The sequence below is a fragment of the Cherax quadricarinatus genome, chromosome 26 (assembly GCF_038502225.1).
Source record: "Cherax quadricarinatus isolate ZL_2023a chromosome 26, ASM3850222v1, whole genome shotgun sequence".
Taxonomy (NCBI): Eukaryota; Metazoa; Arthropoda; class Malacostraca; order Decapoda; family Parastacidae; genus Cherax; species Cherax quadricarinatus.
Window position 1 is genome coordinate 41,481,789 of NC_091317.1, and position 13,220 is coordinate 41,495,008.

Below are 13,220 nucleotides of genomic sequence, written 5' to 3' on the forward strand. Positions count from 1 at the left end.
GATTCTTTTAGTGAAAATTAAAAATTTTTACATTAACATTAATGAAAAAATATATCTTTAAAAGTATAAAAGAAAATTTTAGAAAGGACTTAATTTTAAATGAGTTCTTGCTAATTAACCAGTTTTACATATTCGGCACGACATTTATATATAAGCATATGAGATAGTGAAACTTACGTACCTTTTGATAAAACAACTTGCTTTGATTAAGAAGTTGTCAGCTTGGTCGGCGACACTTCGATTAAAACTCATAAGTCAGGTTCCCCAAGGAAACCTATCACTAGTCAACAATTTTTGAAAAGTTGTATGCTTCTTAAACGAGATTAGCTAATTTTTATGAATTTTCATGTCCTGAATCCAAATATCACCTTGAAAAATGCTTATTTGCTATAGGTTTAAAGATACATACAAAATATATAATATTTGATTATTTAATTCTAACGAACAATATGTGTCAGTATGTTTTAAACTCTGCCTCTTGCCAATGTCCAACAATATTCTGCAAGCATTCTTGTCCCCCATTTGCCCTGGTACCATTTGGATGGTCCAGTGGGTTAGAGCATCGTGAATTTTCGCTCACCCTGAGGCGGACAAAAATAACATGGGTTCGAGCCCCCGACTAGTTGCAGTGTTGCTATTGATTACATACCACGCGTTAATGGTTACAGTACTATATATACTGCTTGTGGATGCTAGTACACCAAACGGTGAGTAGAATGAAATTAGCTCAGAGGCACCCACACCATCGTATATCCTCGGATCATGGTACAATGCCTAGCTCTGCTGGGTGCGTGATCTCTGTAGGATTGGATGGTCCACTGGGTTAGAGCGTCGTAAATTTTCGCTTACCATGAGGTGGGCTACAACAACACGGGTTCGAGCCCCTGGTTAGTCGCAGTGTTGTTATTAATAAAATACCACTCGTTCGTCGTTACAATTATTATTATTATATATATATATATATATATATATATATATATATATATCTGGAATTTATCTGGAGAGAGTTCCGGGGGTCAACGCCCCCGCGGCCCGGTGTATGACCAGGCCTCCTTAGGTCAGTGTCCCAGGATGCGACCCACACCAGTCGACTAACACCCAGGTACCCATTTTACTGATGGGGAACATAGACAACAGGTGGAAAGAAACACGTCCAATGTTTCTACTCTGGGTGGGAATCGAACCCAGGCCCTCACCGTGTGAAGCGAGAGCGTTAACCACCAGGCCACCAGAGCCCTTATATATATGCAAAACAACCACTGTGAAAGAATAGAGAAATTCCAAGCGATTTCGTGACTACTCACATTATCAAGGAACAAACATTCACGAAATCGCTTGGAATTTCTCTATTCTTTCACAGTGGTTGTTTTGCATATTCTGAAATCACCTGTTTACTGTGATCTTATTGCATATATATATATATATATATATATATATATATATATATATATATATATATATATATATATATATATATATATATATATATATATATATATATATGTATATGTATATATATATATGCCAAACTTGCCCAATAGGCCGAACCTTCTTTATTTTATTTTTTTTTACATATTAATAGATACACTTTTCAATGAATGTAAAAATTATTTTTTATCGAAATTAAATACAAGAAAAAACTATCACATTGATGTGCCACATATTAAGAAATCCCATGCAAATAAAAGGCGCCAAAATTTGAAATACCCAAAAGATGGAAAAAAAAAGTCCCAATTTCTACCAGCTGCTTCAAAAAAAAATACACATCAGTTCAAGAGTATTTCTTAAATCCGACTTAGACATTGCTTAGATCAAAATCGTATAAACTTTTAATGTCATCACTATTAACAATATATTTCATCTTACGCAAACAACAAAAACTCGTTCTTCAGTGCAAATGTTACATTAAATTGTTGCATAAATCTCAAATTGTCAAAACTCATAACCAAACATTTATATAAAATGTCAAGGCCTGCAAATTACTGCATTGTATTAATTAAGATAGCCATGATAATTAATTGTTCAGTAGGTATTAGGTAATTTAAAGGCTGCAAGAAATGTTCTGTTTAACCCGGGGCAGCATATTAGGTAGTATACGTGTATCAGTTAATCTCATGTCAACTTCATATTGCACTGTGCTTTTTGAAAATAAAGTTGCCACTGCCAACTGATTTTTCAAGTCACTGATACATTAATTTTAGATTTCATTGTAGAGTTAATAATTATAAGGCATATTTATGAAACTAACAATCGTGTAAATAATACATTAATTTTTATTTGCCTTTTTAATTATTAATATTTGTAAGTGTAGAGGACGTAACAAAGCTATGTAACAAACTATACAACTATGTCACACAGAGAATCCAACGATAAAAAAAGTCACAGTGTTTGAGTATACTGGTATGTCCAAGGTTAAATTATGCATCAATAACTGCTTAAGACAAACGTAAACAATAAATTTGTATACTGAACCTGAATAAAAACTTACTTAAATACTTATCACGTTTATTGCCTGGTGTCGATGCTAGAGTGGAGTCATCACAGCTGTTTGAGGCCACTCGCCATCTACTTCAGTAACTGTTACATTTATGGAATGGGGGGAGGGAAGGTAAAATGATGAAGAATGCAGCACCTGGAAGAATGAGAAGTATTCTCGCTTGAACTAAGTAAGTTCCTTGCCGAGACCAGGAAACCTTCCATGAGGGGGTCTGTTTACCGCAGTAAGACACACGGTGCTGCTGTGTTGCTGTTCACCTACATTCATAGACATTACTAAGACACAGTGTTGATGGTCATAGACATAGGGGCTCTGGTGGCCTGGTGGTTAACGCTCTCGCTTCACACGGTGAGGGCCTGGGTTCGATTCCCAGCCAGAGTAGAAACATTGGACGTGTTTCTTTCCACCTGTTGTCTATGTTCCCCATCAGTAAAATGGGTACCTGGGTGTTAGTCGACTGGTGTGGGTCGCATCCTGGGACACTGACCTAAGGAGGCCTGGTCACAGACCGGGCCGCGGGGGCGTTGACCCCCGGAACTCTCTCCAGATAAACTCCAGATAAACATTACTAAGACACACTGTTGCTAGTCACAAACATTCCTAGACACCACTAAGACACAGTGCTCAAGTCACAAGCAGGTTAGGTAAGGTTTGTCAGGAAACAGGACAAGTGTTTCCTGACGCGGGTCTTAGTCAGATAATGACCCTCCATTGGAGCTTTTGGTCATCTGACCGACGCCTTCCGCTGGCTTACCGGTCCACCCCTTTAAAAATAATGGCCATAGTGATAACCTGCTATGATAAGTCACAAGCATTCCTAGACATCAGGTGCCCCGTACCACTTGACATGTCACCCCTGATGCAAGCACGTATGTGGCCATGGAAGCTACAGGAATAATTTCACTCTCCTCCACTCGGTCGTGGATGCATACAGGTAATGAATGGACTGTGAGGCCTGTGTCAGTACAGCTACTGAATTCCCCTATACGTATACTCATGTAGTATATTGTAGATCGTATCATCCATGTATATATTTAGGCTCCCTTTCAGTAGGCTCAGTGACTAGCATGTGTGACGTCACGTGATGCCGCATGAGTGCGTGGGATGCGCTCCCTAGGCCTCAGTTCCCCGTAATCCAAGCAGGTGTCAGAACAGGCAGTTTGGGCTCTCCCTTCTCACACTCTGCAATATAGTGTTACCATCCAACAAGTGTGTTTAACTCCAACCATCAAATCTCCACAAACCCCTTCCAACAAATGGTGCCAGTGGTGGGCTTGTAATTCTTACGAATACAGCGATTTCTGGGGATAAATTTCTACTGAGCAGGCCGCCATTTCCGGCTTAGGCCTGCCGACACTTCACATCCCAGTCAAGCGTCCACCAGCCTGTTTGCTTCTGCTTACCGGTCAGTCCTTGTGTCTTCTTTGCTTATTTGCATTACTTCCGAGGGGTTGACCCGGGTTTGCAAATTAAGCCAAGCCACCAAGCCAGTCTGTGGGGGGGAGTCCAACCCTACACCATCCAGCCTGTCCAGCCTTGCCTGCTAGCCAGCTTTCCACCCCTGCTGTGCTCATCTTTACAAGTTCTCAAGCCAGCCTGTGTGAAGGGTTAAGCCAGTCAAGCCAGCCAGCCAACTAACCCAGGTGACTTAACCCAGTACTCAAGCAAACCACGTGAGTTACAGCCTTCACCGTCACTTTGTGCTTCAAGTTCAAGCTGTTCTGTGTGTTTTACCATCCCTGTGGTGTCGTGGCATTTTGTGAATTTTTAAGCCAGCCTGGCTTAGAATATTTTCGTGCCTAGTGTGGGTGTCACGTGGGTTTACGCCGCTCATCCCATAGGCCCAGTCACCATGCGGTGCCTCACAGCACTGCCTCACTCACACCTACCACCTCTGTTTTTTTTGGTTGTTGTTTTTGTACCCTTATAACGGGTTCTAGCACCTTATTTTAAGGACCACATAGGGGGTTAAGAAGCAAGATTGTTCCTTCGACCCTGTGCGCCTACGTAAAAGCCTCCTGTGTGAGTCTATTGACGAATTAAGCGCCAAAACTTCGAGAATTCGCCGAGTAGTAGAGTGCTGTGCCAGCTACAACCAACTTTCCTCCACCTCCCACAATACTCTCATTCTCCACCAACGTCGCTACAGTGATAATATTTTTATAGAGACATTTGCGAGTGTTGAGACAATTTTTTTTATCCCAGTGATTTCTTAGTGACATTCAGTGACTCTTGATTAGACTGTGTTCATCATATCTTGTTTGCATATTTTTTTTTTCTTTTTTCTTCAGTGTTTAAATTTTCGTGCTTTATTTTTGTCTGTTGTGTTGTGCGCATTTTTTTTTATATACGTGAAGTAAGTACTTTTCAGTTTTTCCCTGTTGTGTGCAATATATAAGCAGTATAAACTTGTGTTGACACTTCATAAATTATCTTGTGTTCACAGTACTGTGTTCCTTGCCTAGTAATTTATACAGTGAAGTAATTCAGTAACTTGTTATCATATATTCTGCATCACAACTCAGTGTTGTCTCAGTTATTATTTTTTTTCTCCCAGCATTTGTGTCCTTGCTGATTTTTTTTTTCATTCATTTACCATTTTTTTTCTCTGTACGTTGAACATTCTTGTGTTAATTCTTTTCATTTAGCCAGTGTCTAATTTGTCTTATCTCCACGGACAATAGTGCCATTATTTTGTTTGAAGCAAGACAATTATTTTCCAATTTTGTCACCCCAAGCTTCATTGCAAGAAAATTCTCGTAGTATAGTGGATATATTGATGTGTTGTGTTCCTGCCTTATTGTGAGTGTTAACCTTTCTCTGTTTAGTTTTTTTTTTTTTTTCTTTGCCCTTTATTATTTTTCATATTTCATTGAACAAATTCACTCTTAGCGCAATTTTAACTATTTTTAAAGTAACTCATTCTTTTGTTAGTTAAGTACGTGTTTGCTTAAGCTGTAATTAAGAGTTAAAGTGTTCAATCAGTTCATTCCTTGATAATTTTTTTTATTGCTTTTGTAAACTGCATTCTCTTTGTGTGCATTTTTTTTATAATTGCAGTATTGACTCATTTGCAATGATTCTTATATAATAATGTGCTGCCATTAAATTTTTTCTTTCAGAAAATTTTTTATGTAGTGTTGTGTTGTGCAGTAAATTTTGATTAGTAATTGTTAGTTGCAATAGTGCAACAGTTTATTTCAGTGCAATATTTTGTGATTTCAATTTTATATTTCTTGTTTGTGCATAATATTTTATTCTTTGTGTGTCATTTTATTTTATTTTCAATGAATTGCTTTCCCAGTCCATTTTAATTTTGCACAAAATTTATTGATTCCATTTTATCATTTTTGTTTGATTTATCATTTATTATTAAATTTCTTTGCTGAATTGAGAGTAAAGACAACTCACTGTGACATTAATTCACTTTAAAGTAAATTTGAGTAAATTCGATTTGAGTAAAGTACAATTTCTCTTGATTTTCAAAGTGTTGCTTATCCAGTTGAGTAATTTTTTTTATGTGAGTTTTCGTTGCTTACAGTGTGTCTTGTTATTTTTCTTACTTTTGTAGAATTGTTAAGCATTTTTTTCCCATTTAAGCTTATTGTGTCAGTCTCTATTTTTCTTGCCTTTATGTCCTTGAGTAAGTTCCCTGAGAAGATGTCCCAGTCACTTTTGCTTGCTTACTCAGTGTATCATGCCAGTCAACGTAAATGTGAATCAGTCCGCAGTACCAATATTCTCTTACTGACTGAAAGACAATACCTAGCTAGACAATATGTCCGTTCTCACAGCTTGTATCTGAGATTTGTTAAAGTGCTGCGGAATGTGAAGTTCAGATTAACTCCCTATAGATCTGTGAATTACTTATTAATGTAGCCGAGCGGTCAGGCACTAGTAACTGTCACTCCCATCAGTGTTCCACCTACACCTTTAGACATGCAAGATAGCGTTCAGTTGCCTCATGTTCCCGAGGACACTCAGACTGCCTTGAGTGCTCAGCCTATCCCTGCAGTGTTTGCTAGTTAAAGTAGTAGTTTCTCCACAGGGGACGCCTTGTCAGAAAACGATTACTTGAAACTAGTAATGCCATCTCTTGTTGATGTCACATGCCGTCTGCAGAAAGACGTCTCTGTCGCGGCTAGTGCTCTCACTAGAGTGTCTGTTGTTATTCCTAGTGTTCCAGATGGTGATGCCATCCTCGTTGACAGTAATCCGTGCAATGTAAAAGTTGTTTCTCGAGTAAATTTCACATGTTGTTAACGTTTGTAAGTGTAGCCTCTTTATAGTTGATACCTCGTGTCACTGTGTGTGACTCAGATTGAATATCAGTATTGTTGACCGTGTTCATTTCTTTTCCCTTGTGCTTGCAGTGATAGTAGATAGTAGATAGTTCTCCCTTGCTCATATTGTGTTATAGCGTTACTTTTTTCAACCGGGGAGAGTCATCCACTTCACCGAGTTTGTTCATTCCTCCAGTAAGAAAGAACAGATCTCTTGTGGTCTGGTGTGATTCGATTCCTGCTCCAGGAAGATCTTGTCCTGACTGAAGCCACCAGCACCCATTAGTGACTTTGTAATGAGCCGAGCTGGGTACTCCAAGAAGAAGAGTATACCAGTTAGTAATTCCACAGTCACTAGTGAATGTAGCTATATCTTTAGTAGAAACTTATTCAGGTCTCCCTCAGTCAAGGTATGTGTTAGCCATTGCAAAAGAATTCAATCCACCCAAAGATGATAACCAGTCTGCATATGTAAATCTTACTCTTGCAGAGTTGAGTTTAAATGTACATAGTCTGTATAATTAGATGTTCAAGATAAATGAAGTTGTCAACTGTGTGTTTTGTTATTAGCTGATCAGTTTTTCAGAAAAAAAATTTTTTGTGTTCACCGTTCCCTCCGAATTCTGAGAATTTAGCAGTAATGACCTGTGCATGCCAGATCTGCCTTTGCTGTTAATTACTTTCACCTTTGCAAATATATATATTCTTCCTCAGAATCCATAGAGTGCATGAATACAGATCACTCGATCAATTCCATCCTTTATTATACCATGATTTGTTCTTATAATTCGTAATGCATTAAGCTAACACCCATTACGTTAACACCCATTATGCTAACACCCATTATATTAACACCCATTATGTTAACATCCATTACGATACCATCCATTAGTTCTAAGTTACATATGTTTTTGCCATTGTATAGAATCAGCCGAGACCCACCTGCATGTTCAGCCTATAGCATAGTAGTACATGTTGAGACGACATACGTAACATGACCGAGCTGTCAGTATAGCTACTGAATTCCCCTATACATATAGTCGTGTAGTATATTGTAGATCGTATCATCCATGTATATATTTAGGCTCCCTTTCAGTAGGCTCAGTGACTAGCATGTGTGACATCACGTGATGCCGCATGAGTGTGATGTGCTCCCTAGGCCTCAGATCCCCGTAATCCAAGCAGGCGTTAGGACAGGCAGTTTGGGCTCTCCCTTCTCACACTCTGCAATATAGTGTTACCATCCAACAAGTGTGTTTAACTCCAACCATCAAATCTCCACGAACCCCTTCCAACACCTGGTTATAATGAGAATATGGAGCAAACAAAATTCAGCAGTAGAATATAATGTATATTTGCCTTCACCCACTATATACAGGTATGTACACTATGTACAATATGTACAGATAAAATAATAAGTGTACACCATGGTGACAGATGGCAAAGCAGGAGCCAGAGTGAGTTCACTGTAATCAAACAGCAGCTCAGGCAAGTCTGCCAGTGCTTACTGCAAGTGAACCAAGTTGCTTCAGCTTTGGCAGGCTTGCCTGTGATTGGTCAGTGTACTGATTTAACGATGAGTACCTTATCGATCATTAAACCCTTAGCACACGGTTCGCTGGTTGGGAGGCAGCCTATATGGGAGTGTGACATACACCAAATAAATTGTAACATACTCATTGCAGACCACAGTGCATTAATATGTTTTCTTCTCGTAAAAAGTGGTATTCCAATCAAAATATGAAATGAAATGGAATGAAAATAGTCGTGTAGCTTCTATGGACAAGTATGTACTCGCATCAGGAGTGACATGTCAAGTGGTACTGGGCAAAGAATGTATGAAGCATTGATGGCCAAGTGGATTAAGGCAGGCTTCTCTGGAGGCATGCTAAAATATTGGAGGTTCGATCCCCGGCTTATCATAGTATTGTTATTTGCATATATATATATATATATATATATATATATATATATATATATATATATATATATATATATATATATATATATATATATATATATATATATATATATGTCGTGCCGAATATGTAAAACTGGTCAATTAGCAAGAACTCATTTAAAATTAAGTCCTTTCTGGAATTTTCTCCTATACGTTTAAAGATATATTTTTTTCATTAATGTTAATGCAAAAATTTTAATTTTGCACCAAAAGAATCTTAGAAAACTTACCTAACCTTATTATAACAAGAACAATTTATTTTAGCCTAACCCAACTAAATATATTTTAGATTTGTTTCAGTAATTTAATAACAAACAAACACAATGAAGCATATTTTTCTCGTTAGGTTCAGAATGATATCTGCTAAATTATTGCATACACAAATGTGTGTGTACTCACCTAGTTGTACTCACCTAGTTGAGGTTGCGGGGGTCGATTCCGAGCTCCTGGCCCAGCCTCTTCATTGATCGCTACCAGGTCACTCTCCCTGAGCCGTGAGCTTTATCATACCTCTGCTTAAAGCTATGTATGGATCCTGCCTCCACTACATCGCTTCCCAAACTATTCCACTTACTGACTACTCTGTGGCTGAAGAAATACTTCCTAACATCCCTGTGATTCATCTGTGTCTTCAGCTTCCAACTGTGTCCCCTTGTTACTGTGTCCAATCTCTGGAACATCCTGTCTTTGTCCACCTTGTCAATTCCTCTCAGTATTTTGTATGTCGTTATCATGTCCCCCCTATCTCTCCTGTCCTCCAGTGTCGTCAGGTTGATTTCCCTTAACCTCTCCTCGTAGGACATACCTCTTAGCTCTGGGACTAGTCTTGTTGCAAACCTTTGCACTTTCTCTAGTTTCTTAACGTGCTTGGCTAGGTGTGGGTTCCAAACTGGTGCCGCATACTCCAATATGGGCCTAACGTACACGGTGTACAGGGTCCTGAATGATTCCTTATTAAGATGTCGGAATGCTGTTCTGAGGTTTGCCAGGCGCCCATATGCTGCAGCAGTTATTTGGTTGATGTGCGCTTCAGGAGATGTGCCTGGTGTTATAATCACCCCAAGATCTTTTTCCTTGAGTGAGGTTTGTAGTCTCTGGCCCCCTAGACTGTACTCCGTCTCCGGTCTTCTTTGCCCTTCCCCAATCTTCATGACTTTGCACTTGGTGGGATTGAAGTCCAGGAGCCAATTGCTGGACCAGGTCTGCAGCCTGTCCAGATCCCTTTGTAGTTCTGCCTGGTCTTCGATCGAGTGAATTCTTCTCATCAACTTCACGTCATCTGCAAACAGGGACACCTCAGAGTCTATTCCTTCCGTCATGTCGTTCACAAATACCAGAAACAGCACTGGTCCTAGGACTGACCCCTGCGGGACCCCGCTGGTCACAGGTGCCCACTCTGACACCTCGCCACGTACCATGACTCGCTGCTGTCATCTTGACAAGTATTCCCTGATCCATTGTAGTGCCTTCCCTGTTATGCCTGCTTGGTCCTCCAGTTTTTGCACCAATCTCTTGTGTGGAACTGTGTCAAACGCCTTCTTACAGTCCAAGAAAATGCAATCCACCCACCCATCTCTCTCTTGTCTTACTGCTGTCACCATGTCATAGAACTCCAATAGGTTTGTGACACAGGATTTCCCGTCCCTGAAACCATGTTGGCTGCTGTTGATGAGATCGTTCCTTTCTAGGTGTTCCACCACTCTTCTCCTGATAATCTTCTCCATGATTCTGCATACTATACATTTCAGTGACACTGGTCTGTAGTTTAGTGCTTCATGTCTGTCTCCTTTTTTAAAGATTGGGACTAAATTTGCTGTCTTCCATGCCTCAGGCATGGTGTGTGTGTGTGTGTGTGTGTGTACTCACCTATTTGTACTCACCTATTTGTGGTTGCATGGGTCGAGTCACAGCTCCTGGCTCCGCCTCTTCGCTGATTGCTACTAGGTCCTCTCTCTCCCTGTCCCATGAGCTCTATCATACCTCGCCTTAAAGCTATGTATGGTTCCCGCCTCCACTACGTCACTTTCTAGGCTATTCCACGGCCTCACTACTCTATGACTGAAGAAATACTTCCTAACATCCCTTTGATTCATCTGAGTCTTCAACTTCCAATTGTGACCTCTTGTGTCTGTGTCCCTTCTCTGGAACATCCCGTCTTTGTCCACCTTGTCTATTCCGTGCAGTATTTTATATGTCGTTATCATGTCTCCCCTGACCCTCCTGTCCTCCAGTGTCGTCAGGCCGATTTCCCTCAACCTTTTTTCGAAGGACAAAGTGCAAACCTTTGCACTTTCTCTAATTTCTTGAAGTGCTTGACTAGGTGTAGATTCCAAACTGGTGCTGCATACTCCAGTATGGGCCTGACGTAAATGGTATACAGAGTCTTAAACGAATCCTTACTGAGGTATCGGAACGCTATCCGTAGGTTTGCAAGGCGCCCGTATGCTGCAGCAGTTATCTGATTGATGTGCGCCTCAGGAGATATGCTCGGTGTTATACTCACCCCCAGATCTTTTTCCTTGAGTGAGGTTTGCAGACTTTATCCATCTAAACTATATTGTGTCTGTGGTCTTCTTTGCCCTTCCCCAATCTTCATGACTTTGCATTTGGCAGGGTTAAATTCAAAGAGCCAATTGCTGGACCAGGCTTGTAGCCTGTCCAGGTCTCTTTGTAGTTTTGCCTGATCCTCATCCGATTTGATTCTTCTCATTAACTTCGCATCATCTGCAAACAAGGACACTTCTGAGTCTATCCCTTCCGTTATGTCGTTCACATATACCAAGAACATCACAGGTCCTAGGACTGACCCCTGTGGAACCCCGCTTGTCACAGGCGCCCACTCTGACACCTCGTCGCGTGCCATGACTCATTGTTGCCTCCTTGTCAGGTATTACTAATTTTATAATATAAATAACAATGGTTATAAATGACCATAATTTTTAAAGGGGTGGACCGGTAAGCCAGCGGAAGGCCTCGGTCAGATGACCAAAAGCTCCAAAGGCGGGTCATCATCTGACTAAGACCCGCGTCAGGAAACATTTGTCCTGTTTCTTGACGAACCTTACCTAACCTAACCTGTCAGGTATTCTCTGATCCATTGCAGTGCCTTTCCTGTTATGTGTGCCTGATCCTCCAGCTTTTGCAGTAACCTCTTGTGAGGAACTGTGCCGAAGGCCTTCTTGCAGTCCAAAAATATGCAGTCGATCCACCCCTCTCTCTCTTGTCTTACTTCTGTCACCTTGTCATAAAACTCTAGCAGGTTTGTGACACTGGATTTTCCTTCCCTGAAACCGTGCTGGTTGTCAATTATACACTTGTTTCTTTCCAGGTGCTCCACCACTCTCCTCCTGATGATCTTCTCCATGACCTTGCATACTATACACGTTAGTGATACAGGTCTGTAGCTTAGTGCCTCATGTCTGTCTCCCTTTTTAAAAATTGGGACTACATTTGCCATTTTCCATACCTCAGGGAGTTGCCCAGTTTCAAATGATGTGTTGAAGATCTTTGTTAATGGCTCACACAATATCTCTGTTCCCTCTTTAAGGACCCATGGAGAGATGTTGTCTGGTCCCACCGCCTTTGAGGTGTCAAGTTCGCATAGCAGCTTCTTCACCTCCTCCTTGGTTATATGTACCTCATCCAGCACTTACTGGTGTGCCCCCCTGTTCTAATTTCCTGGTGTCCTACTGGTTTCCACTGTAAATACCTCTTTAAATCTCGTGTCGAGCTCCTGACATACCTCTCGGTCGTTTCTTGTGAATTCCCCATCACCCTTCCTCAGTCTGATTACCTGGTCCTTGACTGTTGTTTTCCTCCTGATGTGGCTGTACAACAGCTTCGGGTCAGTCTTTACTTTTGATGCTATGTCATTTTCGCATTGTCTCTGAGCCTCCCTTCTTATCTGTGCATATTCGTTTCTGGCTCTTCGGCTAATCTCTTTATTTTCCTGAGTTCTCTGTCTTCTGTACCTTTTCCATTCTCTAGTACACCTAGTTTTTGCCTCCCTACACCTTGGGTGAACCAAGGACTCGTTCTGTTCTTCCCATTATTTCTGTTTCCTTGGGAACAAACCTCTCCTCTGCCTCCTTGCATTTTGTTGTGACATAGTCCATCATTTCTTGTAATAGTTTTCCTGTCAGTTCCCTCTCCCACTGAATGTCTTGAAGGAAGTTCCTCATGCCTGAGTAGTTACCCCTTTTGTAGTTTGGTTTTCCCAGCCTATTCCTGCTACTCTCTCCACTTGGAGCTCAACTATGTAGTCGAAGCACAGAACCACATGATCACTAGCTCCCAGGGGCCTTTCATACATGATACCCTCAATGTCCGAACTACTCAAGGTGAATACAAGGTCCAGTCTTGCTATTTCATCCTCTCCTCTCTCTCTGGTAGTGTCTCTTACATGTTGATGCATGAGGTTTTCCAGTATCACATCCATCATCTTGGCTCTCCATGTTTCGGGACCCCCATGGGGCTCCAG